This window comes from Giraffa tippelskirchi, chromosome 12 (assembly GCF_054371585.1).
Source record: "Giraffa tippelskirchi isolate mGirTip1 chromosome 12, T2T-mGirTip1v1.2.pri, whole genome shotgun sequence".
Lineage (NCBI taxonomy): Eukaryota > Metazoa > Chordata > Mammalia > Artiodactyla > Giraffidae > Giraffa > Giraffa tippelskirchi.
The window spans coordinates 126163369-126178002 of record NC_137286.1 but is presented as its reverse complement, the minus strand read 5'-3'; the positions used below and the strand labels follow the sequence as shown (position 1 = coordinate 126178002).

The window sequence follows — 14634 nt, the reverse complement described above, 5'->3', positions numbered from 1 at the left end:
CTTTAATATTTAAAGCTAATATGCAAATAGTGCTAAATGATATATTAAAGAAATAAAAAAGAGAGAGAAGACTAGCATGTTTATAGAACTTCTTATTTTAGATTTCTTTTTGAACACCTTCTAAAAAGGCAACATTTGAACAGAGATCTGAAAGGAATCATAGAGCAGGCCTGCACATACTTACAGGAAAATTATTTAAAGGAGAAGAAATATTAGGTAGAAACAGTGAGGATAGAATGAACTAGAATAATGGTGATGGAAGATGAGGTCTGGGACGTGAGATAGACCACGTTCAGACTTTCAGTTTAGCTTAGGGAGGTGGTATTTTATTGTTAGTTTGAAAGAAAACTTTTGGAGTTTCAGGGCATGATAGTAACATGACACTTTAAGAAGTTGTCATGAACTGTTATGTGAAATATATATTGTGATGGAAAATAACAGAAGTAGGAAGACTTGTTAGGTATCTGTTGAGTAATCCAGAGAAAACATAGTCTGAGTGGAAGAGTAAGAATAATGAGAATTGGGTCCTTTGGGCAACAACAGTTTGAAGAGTAAAAAGAAAATTCCAAGAACATTTATTATCAAAATTTTTTGCATCTTAAAATAGGAGAACATTAGATAGCTATTTTGTGTATGTTCCTTGGACATTACGAGCTTCAGTGTGGCTGTTAAATTGCATTTAGTATGTTTTGTATGAGATGAGACTTGTGAATGGCCAAACCTATAACCTGGCGCTCATTTTACACAAACTTTCAGACACTTTTGAGCAGATTACTACTCTGGTTTACCTATTATGTATAAAAATAGTGCTGTGGGACAATAGTAGAAACACTGGTGAAATGCAAATAGATTCTGAATGCTAGTTAATAATAATATGTCTATATCACTATACTTTTCATTTTGGCAAAGAAACCATAGTTATGATGGTAAGCAGACTAATGGCCCCCTCCCCAAAGCTGTCTGCATTCTAATCTCTGGAACCTGTGAATACGTGTCATTAGGTGGCAAAGGAGAATTACATTATGGTAGCAGATGGTCTCAGTTTGCCAATGGAGTGACTTTAAATTAGGGGGAGTGACCTGGGTTAACCAGGTGGACCCAATATAATTACAGGTCCCTTAAATATGGAGAAGGAAGGGGGAGGGCTTAGTATCAAGTTAGGCAGAATGATCAAGGTCCATGGTAGGCAGCGGAAATTTCTCCCCCCTACCCCTCTTGTGAATTAGGTTTTTGGGTACACAGTGAAGACTCTAAACAGCATTTGGGCTTGGGGTAGAAGATTAAAAACAGTTTAGAGAGAGACAGAAAGGAGGGTCAGAATCTGCCTCCTGCATTGGCTTGAATTGCTTCCTAAATTGTTTTTTAGGAAACTTTAATTCAAAATCTTCAATATGCCATTAAGGCATATTTGGGGCTGCCTACCCTGGGCCACAACATTTGACTGGCTATTGCTGTCTTTGAAGATAAAAGGAGGAACGCCAGTGCCCTTGAGAAGCTGGACAAGGCAAACAAACATTCTCTCCTGAAGCCTCCAGAAAAGATAGCAACACTGCAGACAACTTGAGACCCATTTTGAACTTCTGACCTCCCAAACTGTAAGTTGAAAAATTTGTGTTGGTTTGAGTCACTAATTTTGTGGTAATTTGTTACTGAAGTAATGAGAAATCCATACTGCTGTGTAAGATGTTCATATTAGAAGAATCTGAGTCAAGAGTTTATGGAAAAACTCTAATGTCCTTGTGACTTTTCTGTAAATCTAACATTTTTCCAAAATGTTTGAAAAATTAGTTCTTTCTCTCACTTTCTCACTCTGTCTTTCCCACTTTACCCCCATCTTCTGCAGTTTTAAGTATGTTTTGCTTTTAACTTTATACTTTCCCTCTACTTATCTCCCACAGCTATGTCAATATGACATATTATAACCAAAAGTGGGGTCCAACTGCTTGTTGCTTAAAAGCCACTAAAGAGGCCAGGTTGTTGGAAATGAAAGTCTGCTTTATTTTTGATGTTGGCACCTGGTGCAGAGGTAGGGAAGGGTGAGTGCCTGTCCAAAGGCTGACTCTTCCCTCCCACCCCAACCCCCACCGATAATCAGGGAGCAAGAGCTTTTATAGACAAAGGGAGGGGGCTACATGCAGAAAGAGCAGTCAGCTCTGACAGTCCTCTTGAAATTGGTCATCAGTGGTCTGACCAGCATCATCTTGATTGTTTTAGGTACAGTTAGTGTTCAGTTTCAAGGTCCATTTTTTTCCCGTTTTCTTGAAGCCAATCCTCAGAATTGTGGCCGCTTATGTCAGGGCTACAGCTGGTCATCATGTAGTTAACTTCCTCCACCTGGTGGGGTTTCGGTATCTATAAGAGAGCTCACAAGATACAACTCAGAATATCATCAATAGACCCTGAGAAGGAACTAAATGTCCTTGACTCTTCTTAATGACTAGACTATTATTATTTGGTCTCCTTTGGTTGTTTTCCTTTACTTCTGTATTTTCTCACTTCTCGGATTAAACTTATTATTTGGTTAAATTTTTTCACTGACAAAAGGCAAACAGAGGGCATGGGGGGTAAGGACCATAGGGTCTTGCTCTGTTTCAGTACCATAAGCGTCTTTGTTAATATTCGAATACTCTTATCTTACATGCATTCCCAATCAGCTTGCATGCTCTTTCTTGTACTCTAATGTTTCACCTGTAATTTCCAAAATTAATCTTATAATTATCTTCCTATCCTCTATTTTGGAGAAGGAAATGACAACCCACTCCAGTATTCTTGCCTGGAGAATTCCATGGACAGAGGAGCCTAGTGAGCGGCAGTCCTTGGGGTTGCAAATAGTCGGACACGACTGAAGTGACTTAGTGGCACCATCCTCTATTTTATGTTAACTCTTTCACGGTCACTATCATATATTCAACTGAAACAATTTGGAGACCTGACTATCTGGATAATACTTTCTTCTACATGACTGCAGTACTACCAGCCTAACAATTATTCCAAAAGCTGCCGTAGCAATTCTTCTTTCTCATCCTCACATTTACTTTAAACTTTTCCTACAGACCCCTACTCAATTTATTTTTGTTTTTAAAATATTTACATATGTATTTAGATGCCCTGGGTCTTAGTTGAAGCACTCGGGATCTTTTATCTTTTAGTTGAGACACATGACATCTAGTTCCCTGACCAGATTGAATCCAGGATCACTGCATTGGGAGCAAGAAGTCTTAGCCACTGGACCACCAGCAAAGTCCCTACCAATTACTTTCAATATCCCTAACCATTTTTTGTGTTCTCTTTATAACAGTATTGTTTTTTTTTTTTTAAACAACTTTGTGATATTCCATAACATTAACCTACAATGATATTTCACTACCAATACTAATGTATCCTTTCAGTAGCTCATCCTTGCTTTCCATATCTTTTTTCTTTCTATATATCTAAGCATGATGAATTCCTCTGTTTTCAAAAAGGCCATACTTTAAATACAGAACAATTTGTAGCATACATTTTTTATTTATTTTACATCTTAGCATATTTCACTATGACTGCATTGTATTGTTAGTAAAGTAATAATGCTGGTTAATGATGATGATTCTGAGTTGATCTTTCCATGTTTTTCAATGAATGGTGTCTTTTTCTGTGATCTTCCACAAGATGAGATCAGGTAGCCACAGTTATGTATCTTGTTGTGTGGTTCCAGCACAGTATATCTCACAGTGCATTATGACTGTTCATGTGTATACTCTCCATCTCTCCACCCCTCAAAGCAGCTACCGCGTCTTATCATTGCGTGCCCGATAACTAGAAACAAACTCAGTTCTCAGTTGTGTGTAGGGTTCACTAAAGGGAGAAAAATCGGCCCAAAGAAGAAAAATTTGAAGCTTGTTACAAACTGATTGTCTTTGCTGATCTGCATATGTCATAGTTTCATTATTTATATAAACTACTGGTTAGAATATGACTGCATGTTGCCACAGTTTGCCAATTTTATGACATAGCAGCTGGATTTCATGGAAGATTTGTTCTTGTTACAAAAATAGTTGATGTCCTCCAAGTCTTTTTCTGCTTTGGTCTTATTCAAGGCACAGGTGGTACTTATCTGGACACATCTGGATGTTTTAAAACTAATGAGAAGCTAGTTCATCTTAGCAGATGCACACTTACATGACACTGTACACATTGACCTTACAGAATGCATTTGTAATATTTAAGTTATTTATACCTCCATTTTTAGTGTTTAGTAATTGTGGTGAAAGTTACACAATAGGAAACATACTATTTTAACCATTTTTAACTGTATGGTTCAATGGCAGTAAGTACATCCACATTATTGTGCAACCCTCACCATCATACATCTCCCAAACTTTTCACCTTCCAAACTGAAACTGTCTTCATTAAACACTAAGTCCCCATTTGCCCGTCTCCATCTGTACCCTTCCACCTCAGGCCCCTGGCATCTACCAGTTTACTTTCTGAATCTGAATTTGACTAGCCTAGGTTTCTCATGTAAGTAGAATCAAACAGTCTTTGTCCACAGCTTTTGATGCTGTATATATTTATACCTCTTGATACATCTCCCCGTGAATTCCTACCGCAGAGGCTAAGGTTCTGGTATAGAGGAGTAACATGTGTAAAATGAAAACAATAGAAATGGAAAGGTGGGAACTAATTCAGTTGGTGCTGGTGGTATAATTGAGAGGAAAAACAGTATGAACAGTGTGGGTAGAGGGATTGTTTGAGAACCCTGCATGGCTAAAAGGATAGTCCTGTTATTGCTGAAGAATATTAGTCATTCATACATGTAAATGTCACTTGGCTCTGCCTTTTGTTGTACTCAAGATTCTACTTTATGGTAATATGAAAAAAACCTGTGAGATACTAAAAACTATAAAATTGCTCATTTCATTGTAAAGTAGATGAGGTGCAATGAGGCAACAAATGTACTAAGAAGAACAATGCACACAAAAAGAGGGAAGCTGGATTTTAATTTTGTTTTCCAATTAGATTCTGTATAATTTGGAGAAAGCATCTCTTCTGTGACAACTTCCATTATATTTTTATATAAAATAATACTTAATGTTGGTTGATGAAGTAAATAGGCCAGTGTCAAGGGGTTAATGTTATCAAACCTTAGGCTCCAGTAGGTCTCTGGGCTACTGTGCTCATGGTCGTCAAGTAGTTAAATTTGATAGTGGTTTTAGCATCTGTAAAACCACTCAGGGAATTTGTTTCAGATACTATTATTTAGGTACTTCAAAGAGGAGCTAAAACAGAAGATATGGGGATGGAGTGTGTCCTGGCAAATCCTCCTAGTGTCCTGCTCAGTTACCATTTCCTTTGGGTGCTTTTTTTTTTGTAATTATTTATTATTTGGCCATGCCAGGTCTTTTGTTGCAGCATGGGAACTCTTTGGTCACTGCATATGAACTCCCCTTTGTTTTTATTCAAGCAATTAAGAATTATTAAAGCATAAATTGTAAAATATATATATATATTTTAACAATATTTAACTACTATATTCATGATATTTTTAAAAGTATCACCCCTTTATATCTCATAAAAAGCAATGCAAGCCTAGAAGCCAAAAAACAAATTTGGAGTTACTTATACACAAAAAATTGAATTCCCTTTTAATAGATGATCATTAATTGATTTAAGTTCACAGATATCTTAAAATGTTACACCTGGAAACTTGTAAGTTGAAGATTAAGCAGGCATCAGTGTTCAGTAACAAAATCTAGCACATCTACTTTGTAGGTACATGCACAGCATATAAAAGGTATTAGCTTCAAATCTTTTCATCTTCATATGGTGTTCATGGCTCATGCCCACAGAAATCTAAGGTAAAAGAAAGCGTGTACTTTTGGGGGCATGGTATTTTGTGTGCAAATTATTTTCAGCTGGATCCTTCAGTAAACCATCCTTGGGAAGGAAATGTTGGAAAGTGTTTTTTGATAAAAGAAGTATTGGGTTAGGCAAGAAGTTTGTTCGCGTTTTTCATGCTATCTTACAGAAAACATGAACCAACTTTTCGGCCAACCCAATAAATTCAAAAATTGAAATGAGAATAAAAGAAAAATTAAGAGTATATTGAATATTAGTGTTTTGGTCTCATTTTTTGCAAGTCAAACTATCTGACTTCATTTTACCCATTGTAACAATGAGAAATTTGGATTAGAAGACTTGTAGATTCCTTTTCCCACTTCAGTGTTTCTGATTCTGTGCTTCCATATTCCCTTCCTAAAGTTATAACTTTGTTACAGCTGCTCTGCCTGCCATGTGGGGAAAGAGTATATAAAAGAGCTCAGGTACTCAGGTGCCAAATAACAGCAGTATTTATCAACTGTTGATTCTCTCTTTTCAGATCTTTGTGCTATGAGAACAGTGGGCTTGGTTCAGGTTAGGAGTTTCACTTTTGATCAGTAACCTCTGTCTTTATTCAGAGTTAACTCTTTTCTATAAAACTTGTCTCTTGATTTCTTTACTTTTTTTTTCCGATCTGCTCCTAATATAACTGAATGCGTTGCATGGCTAAATATGTCTAGGAAGAAAGGATGATGTATAAGGTTTTAAAATAACTTTTCAAACCAATTGTATTGAATAGATATTCATTGAAGGCCTCCTTATGTTCAGAGCATTTCATGAGATATTTTAAGGCAGAAGTGATGAGAATCAATGTTGATTAAATTTAATTTAAAATAGTAGCGTAGAATCTCAAATATGAATAGTATCAGTTTAAAATGCTAGTCACTTAACTATGTCATCACATTTGTCTAATACATATATGAAAGATTAAAAGTGTTTATATAAATAATATGAAACACCAAAGCAAATCCAAGACTGAGTTCACAGTGCTGAAACCGCACCATTTAGATTGGGTCTTGAACCCACGGGCCAAGACTTGAACCCTGCGAAAACCCAGATTGGGATTTAAATTCACTGTCTTTTAATAAAGATCACACACCTGCAGGACTTAGGTTTAGGATCGTGATGTCTCCTCACAGAAAGAATTCAGCAAGACACAAAATGATAGGTAAGAAGTGAATTTATTTAGAGAGATACACATTCTACAGACAGAACACAATCCATGTCAAAAGGTTTGAGGAGAAACACATTCCACATTTCTCAGATGTGTGGGCCATCTCAGAAAGTAAGAGGCACCAAAATACGGGATGATGAGTTTTAATGGGCTGGCTAATTCCATGGGCTAATGGATGGGAGGATTATTCCAACTCTTGGGGGAAGGGGCAGAGTTTTCTAGGCATTAAGCCATGCCCATATTTTGGTCTTTTATGGTTAACCTCCAAACTGTCAGGATGCCCATGGGTGTGTCATTTAGCATATGCTAATGTGTTACAGTGAGGCTCAAGGTCCACTGGAAGTTGAAACTTTCATCTTGGATCTCGTTGGTTCTGGCCAGTTGATGTCTGTCCTCAAGGGCTATGCCATTCTTTTAAACATTGCTCCCTGCCCCTTCCCTCTTATTTCAGTTTGACCATTAATACATTTAGTGCCCAAATACTAACAGAAATGTAATAACTTTAATGCCCATATTACATCTAAGATAATATAAAGTTAGTAAATAATAATGCCATAATGTACTTTGTGAGGCAGTTGAATCTTAGTGTAGGGTATCTAAATGTCATCATTTTCTTTTTAGACACTAATATAGCAAAAATAAGTTAAACAATTTCTACCAATTGATTTCTATATTTCTAAATATTTAGGGGAAAAAAGTTGACATGCACTCATAATTTATCATATACATCTTAAGCTTATGCTTTTTATGCTCTTAATACTGTGTTAAGACTACTAAGTAGACAGTAAAACCAAATCGTCCATTTCTAAGATCCCTGCTTTGAACAGGCACTATAAAACTGGACAAGAAAGAATGAGACCAAAAAGTCTGTGGCAAGATTTTATATGTAATTGTCTTTTTAAAATCGCAGTGTTTTTTAATCTGCATAATGTAAAATGGTATCTATTATAAAAATATGATTAACTATAATGCACAAAGTATATCCCTTCAGAGGCTTGCTTCATGGCAAAGGAAATGTGCTTAAAATATGGAGCATAATTTCTTAGTAAGCCTAGGGATGTAAACAAAACAAAAGAGAAAAAGAAAAAGGATAGATCATCTAGGGCAAGCTCCAAAAAGGGAATAAAATACTCTCTTAATTACTAGCATAATAAAAAGCCGTATGTGTCTTAAAGTAACAATCCTATAACAAATACTGAAGTGTGGTGTTTTATGTGAGGATAGTTTGGCTGTTTAACATGCAGTGGTACTCATATACCCCTCACCCACCCTCTTTCAGAGAAATACAAGAGACTGAACTGATTATTGGAAAAGATGATAGCAGATTTTGTGTTCTTCAAATGTGCTGTTTAAGGAAAGGCACCGCTTCCAGCTCTACTCCTTATTGTAATTCTACAGGCCCTAAAACCCTGTTATAATGTATCAGACTACAATGTAACTAATTATGCTGATGGAGTTCATAACATGATAAATGTCTTATTTTCACTCTGCGAGCAGTCTGTTTGCTAAAAGAAGTGGAAGAAAATTAAGATGACTAGAGGGTTTTCACCTCTAATGTTAAAGCATTTGTGATGAGGACATGCAAGCAATCAGAGCAAGCCCTAGTTTGCAAAGATGACCTCAATACTCCTCATTAAAATGCTAACTTCTGCTGATTTTGAGATGACTGCAGAAATAAATAGAATTTACTGTTATATTGAGGCCAAGTCTTCCCTGGAAAGAGTAGTTACCTTAATGTTTTCTCTACCTATTCAATCCATACCACTATGGGTTTTGCTCAGATTTAAGAAAATGCATAAAGATTCATGTTTATTCCATAAAAATACAATGAGTCAGTATTACATCCTAAATCCTAGTCTTCCTCTGATATTTAGGTTTATATTTTTGGATGAGTGGGGTTAATTACCTCCTACTTATGCATGTGAAAGATAGCTTGTTATTTTTACCTAATTTGTTTTTGTATTCTATAGATCATTTATAGAATTTGATCTTCTCTATGTAAATAGAAAGCAGTTTTGTTTCTCTTTGTGTTCATAGATACTGATTGTTGGGGAGGAAGACATTTTCTTCTACTCTCCTATGTTTTCCTGGGTAGATTGCAGAATTAAGTTGATTTGAGACAGATTAACAGGAGAAAATCAAACAAAAGTTTAATAACATGTATACATATAGGCGAGATCTAGAAAAACTGAGTAACTGAAGAAAATGTCCAGAGTTCTCAGCTTAAATACCTTCCTCAGCTAAAGACAAAGGGGGATGTTGAGGGTAGTGGTTTTGGACTTTTTAAAGGGGAGTGATGAAATTCACATGGAGATAGAAAAGCAAATTATTGATAAACAAATGTTTGTTGTGCCTTGTTGAGATGATGGGGCAGAGTGGACTCTCATCTCTAATTCCCGTTATCCCCACCACACCTAGCCCATATTCACTGCAGATGTCTCTGGTGAGAGCTCTATTCTGGAACAGGCCCTCCATCTAAATTTTTTAAGCACTTAAGGAGGAGGTACAAATTTCTCACTTTTGGATCTTGATTATTTTCAGTGTTTAGTAAGCCCCATGCCTGTTGACTGAAGAAAACCACACAACCTAAAAGTGCAAGTTTATATTTTATTCAGGAGCCTTACTGAGGACTGCAGCCTTGGAGACAGCCTCTCAGATAGCTCTGAGGAACTGTTGTAAAGGGGTCAGGGAGAAGTTAGGAGCTTTTGCTGAAAATGCATCAACAAAAAATAAATGTGTATTTGAATATCAAAAGATTACTGCTAATCACAAGAAAAGATATCTCAAGTTAATGATTTTAGTGCTTTTCTACATATGGGAAAGTACAAAAGTCTGAATTTATTGAAATTATTTCTTAGGTAAGCATCTTAATTATGTAGGGTCAATATGATATTTTCCTCCATCCTGAATTCCCCTCAGGGAATGTCATCAAAGGTGAATGCAGTGGCTGTTAGACTGATGGAGGGCAACATTCTTTGTTTACAGGAATGCTAGGCAACTTCTTTCATTTACTGAAATGACAGGCACCATTTTTTTTTTTTTTTTTGCCTGCATGTCAAAGAGACATTTTTGGGTGGCAAATATTGCTTCCCTACAGTTTATATTAGAGCAGAAGAAAAAAGTAAACTAGATTCAGGGAAAGAATTTTGTTCATCATGTCCATGGTATTTAATGTGTTCTTTGGAAACTATTAAGTATTGTACAGGTAGAAATGTAGCTTTCATAGGATTTAACTTCTAAAATATTTATAATATGTAATTATTTGTCTTTTTTTTTTCTTTTTACACTATATTAAACCATGTAGTGGGAGGAAGCAAGGAAGAAAAATGTAAATATGGTTACTGTGATTTTTTTTGAAGTCAATTCTGGCAGTAATAGTCTATTAATTCATGTGGAGGACATATTCTTAACTCAAAAACCCTGTTAGAATCGGAGCCTCCCTATTAGAGGAAAGAACATAAAAACTCAGGAAGCCACTCAATCCACAGTGTTAATTTGGGACAAAAGCCTGTTTAGGTTGATAACATGTGAAAGGACATTGCAAATTCAGATATATATATATATACACACACACACACACATATATATATATATGATAAAAAAATGTTACAAGATACCAGATGCCATTGGAGTAATTTTTAAAAATTTTTATTGTGTAAACTTATAAGCAACATTACATTTGTTCCTATATGCCTAGCTTATTTTATTTAACACAATTGTCTTCACAGTTAACCCATGTTGTAGCATATGTCAGAATTTCATTCCTTTTTAAGACTGAAAACTATTCTATTGTATATACACAGCACATTTATCTGTCAATGGACATTATACTGTTTCTACCTTTTGGCTACTGTTAATAATTTTGCTATGAAAATGAGTGTATAGCTAGCTATCTTAGTCCTTGATTTCAATTCTTGTTGGTATATACACAGAAGTAGAGCTACTGGATCATACAATAATTCAACTCTTAATTTTTTGAGAACCTGCCATTATTGAAAATAAAATTATCCCATTTTCTATTCTGGGATAATTATCATTTATTTTCATAAATATTTGTTTTAAGACTTCAAACTTAGCTATATTAATTTCTTAAGAGTAAAAGGTGAACCTTTGCAAGACATTGCATGTATTTATATCAGGCCAACCTGAGAAAACTATTATCTGAATTTCATAATGGTACAGTGAAAATGATTAATACTTAGCTTTTTACAATGTGGATATTGGTTAAATGTTTGTGGTGACCCAGCAGACGGTTAGACCAAACCCTCACCTATAATTGGTTTGAAAGTCAAGTCTGATGCCACATATGCATCAAGGATATGAAATGTTTTATTAGAATTTAGAGCACCTATTTTCTTTCCCTACTTCTAAAATTTATTGGCTATGTGATATTAAAAAGCTGATGAACCTAATCATGATGTTTAAGAAGATTCTAAAAAGATATTTTAAGGGACTTTCCTGGTGGTCCAGTGATTAATACTCTGTACTCCCAATGCAGGGAGCCTGGGTTTGATTCCTGGTCAGGGAACTAGATCATACCATCCTCAGTTAATGATCCTATCCTACATGCCACAACCAAGACCTGTTACAGCCAAATAAATAAGTAGTATTTTAAAGGATAAAAATACCTTAAAAGATATTTTGCATTAAATACCTTAGACTCCTTTGAGGTATTACAATAGTTGATCCCAGGCAGTCTGTGCCCCAGAATCCATGTGCTTAAACCTTTCAAGCCTTTCATGTGCTATCTCATGACACCATCCCACTCAGATACTACCCACGACTCAGATTCAGCTCACACTCCATCCCTTACTACTATCAACTAAAATAATAATCACAACCTAACAGTTGAGAATCTGTTTTATTCTGTCAGAATTTTTAGGACTTCAAGACCAAGAGACAGCATCTCAAAGCATTTCAAGTGACTCTTAAAGAACTGTTTCGAAGAGGAGGGGAGAAATCGGGTTATATAGAAGTTTGCAACACGGGGCAGATAGTCTGAGCTTGTTGTTAATTAAGGAAAACCAGATATCTCAATTAAGGAATTTAGTGCTTTTCTGTGTATGAGAAGATGCAAGAGTCTGGGCTCACTGCAATCATTCCTTTTATATACATTTCAGCTATCTGGAGCCAGAATCCTGCAATTTGGTTTTTCACATCCTTAGTTTCTTGCTCACCATAGGGAGTGGTGGCATCCTGATAAGTGCCAGATTGCAGGCGTTGTTCTTTCTGGGTGTCCTCTGGGTTCAGGTTTGGAGGACCAGAATAGCTGATGACTGTGATACCCTTGTCTATTGATATGGCAAATACTCCATTTCAAATTATGTAATCTTGAACGGCACCCATAACCTTTGTGTTCCTGAGCTTCTATATCTGTAAAATGGAAGTAGTAAGCCCCTTCCTGATAGATTTAAAGTTAATATATGTAAAAATTAAAGTTAATATATGTAAAACACTCAGAACATTGTCTGGCATATAGTACAACTTACAAGTGCTATTTGTAAAACACAAATAGTCCCACTTTTATGAAGACTTCTTCTTCAAAACAAAGTAAATATTTGTAATTTCTCAGAAAAGCAGTTCTTCAGTTCAATTTATCTGTTTTTTCTCAATATCTTATTTTATAAGGAATTTAAATAAACTTAACTCAGAATAAAAGTTAAGAACTTAATATGCCACCTTAGAGCATCTTTTATATTTTTTCTAGAAGTAAATAAATCATCAAAGAGATCCTATTGGTTCTCTTTATAAATATCACTTATTATTCCACCCCCTGTTGTTCTGAACTTGACAGCAGGTTCTTTAAACCTAGAAAATCTGTCAAAGTAATAATTACAGGCAAACTGCTTCAATAATAATTTCAACACATAGGCATCTTGGACCTACTTTTTAAAATGTGAATAACGGTTATTTGCCTTGGAGTTACCCACACTGTCATAACCAGACCTATGATTCTAGTGTCAGAATTATGATTCTAATGTAGTTAACACAAATGTCTTTTATTTCAAAACACAGGCATTTTCACATGGTAGCAGTCAACTCAAGATTTCCTCCAAGCTTTGAATTTTGTCTTGGGGAAGAGGTTTGACTGTATAGGAGAGCACAGTTTGCCACCCCAAAATGTCTCTCTAGCATGAGATTGTTTCAAGTTGAAAACAATCTGTGTGGGTGTGTGCTAAGTCACTTGAAGTCATGTCTGACTCTCTGCATCCCTATGGAGCAGAGCCCACCAGGCTTCTCTGTCCATGGGATTCTCCAAGCAAGAATACTGGAGTGGGTTGCCATGTCCTCTTTCAGGGGATCTTTCTGACCCAGGGATTGAACCTACATCTCATACATCTATTGCACTGACAACAGATTCTTTACCACTAGCACCACACGGGAAGCCTACATGTGCTAGGAAAACAACCTAGGTCAGTAGATCTAGGAAGAAACTTTGACTTTCCCCTTATCAGCCTAAAATAATTTGTTAAATAAAGAACTCCCTGATTCCAGCTATCACCAGAAATATCTGTGAAGAATAAGGACTTATCACGGTGAGAAGAACTCAGCAGGACCTAGAAATTAGTTTACACTGTAATTCTTTGTCTCTACATGACCCAGTAAATATTTGTTTACTCAAATACTTTCATTCCATCTCCATGTGAATTTCCTCCCTCTTTTGAAGTCCCAAACCATTATCTTCAATATCCTCTTTATTCTTTAGCTGAAAATGCTATTTACAGTGAATTCTTCAGTCATTTTAGTGAGTTACTCAGTTTTCCTGGTCTCTCCCATGTATTGTTGCTGTTCAGTCACTCAGTTGTGTCCGACTCTTTGCAACTCCATGGATTGTAGTGAGATGGGAACCCAAGTTCTTGCCTGCGGAGCTGAAGAATGGAATCCATGAACACACAAGCACTCATGGTAGCAAGTGAATAGGATGTGTCAAAGAGGGGGAAAGTACAAAACACTCAGCATAGACACTGAGAGAGGGTATGGAAACTGTTAACTCCCTCAAGGAGGGACTTAACAGCAGTTTTTATATCCTTCCTTAAATCACATTATTTCTAACCAATAAATTTAAAGGTCAAATATTTAAATCTTTATGACTTCTCTTGATCCTGGGATTAAGTCACCACACTTTTTCAGCAGCTCTCCACCAACCACTCCCCCAACCTCTACCACTGGCCAACCAGCCATCAGACATTTTACCATGGACTAGATGTATGGGTTTAAGATTAATGATCACTGGTTGGTTTTCCCTCAGGCATATGGGACAGAAGTAATGACTGCTCGTCCCTGGATCTGAGTGCTGATAATTTATCAGACTGAAGACACATTCCAGGAATTCAGGACAATGGAGTGGGATGTTCACTGAAAACAAGACTGAGGTCTCAGAGTTCTACACTGACTGCCTAGTAATTTCAGCCTCAGTAGGAAGTCAGGCTTCCCTGTCCTTCACTATCTCCTGGAGTTTCCTCAAACTCCTGTCCATTGAGTCAATGATGTCATTCAACAATTTCATCCTTTGTCTCCCCTTTCTCATCCTGTCCTCAATCTTTCCCAGCATTAGGGTCTTTTCCAGTGAGTCAGCTCTTTGAATTAAGTGACAAAAGTAT

At 36.2% G+C, this 14634-nt stretch overlaps 1 long non-coding RNA gene across 1 annotated transcript in view; it reads left to right on the top strand.

The window, feature by feature from the left end:
- The window catches only part of LOC145529436 (uncharacterized), a 294204-nt gene that overhangs the window by 201789 nt on the left and 77781 nt on the right, over window positions 1-14634 (top strand). Inside the window, exon 11 of the long non-coding RNA XR_014071225.1 lies at window positions 1367-1595. This is a non-coding gene — a long non-coding RNA (uncharacterized LOC145529436). The remainder of the gene's footprint in view (window positions 1-1366; window positions 1596-14634) is intronic.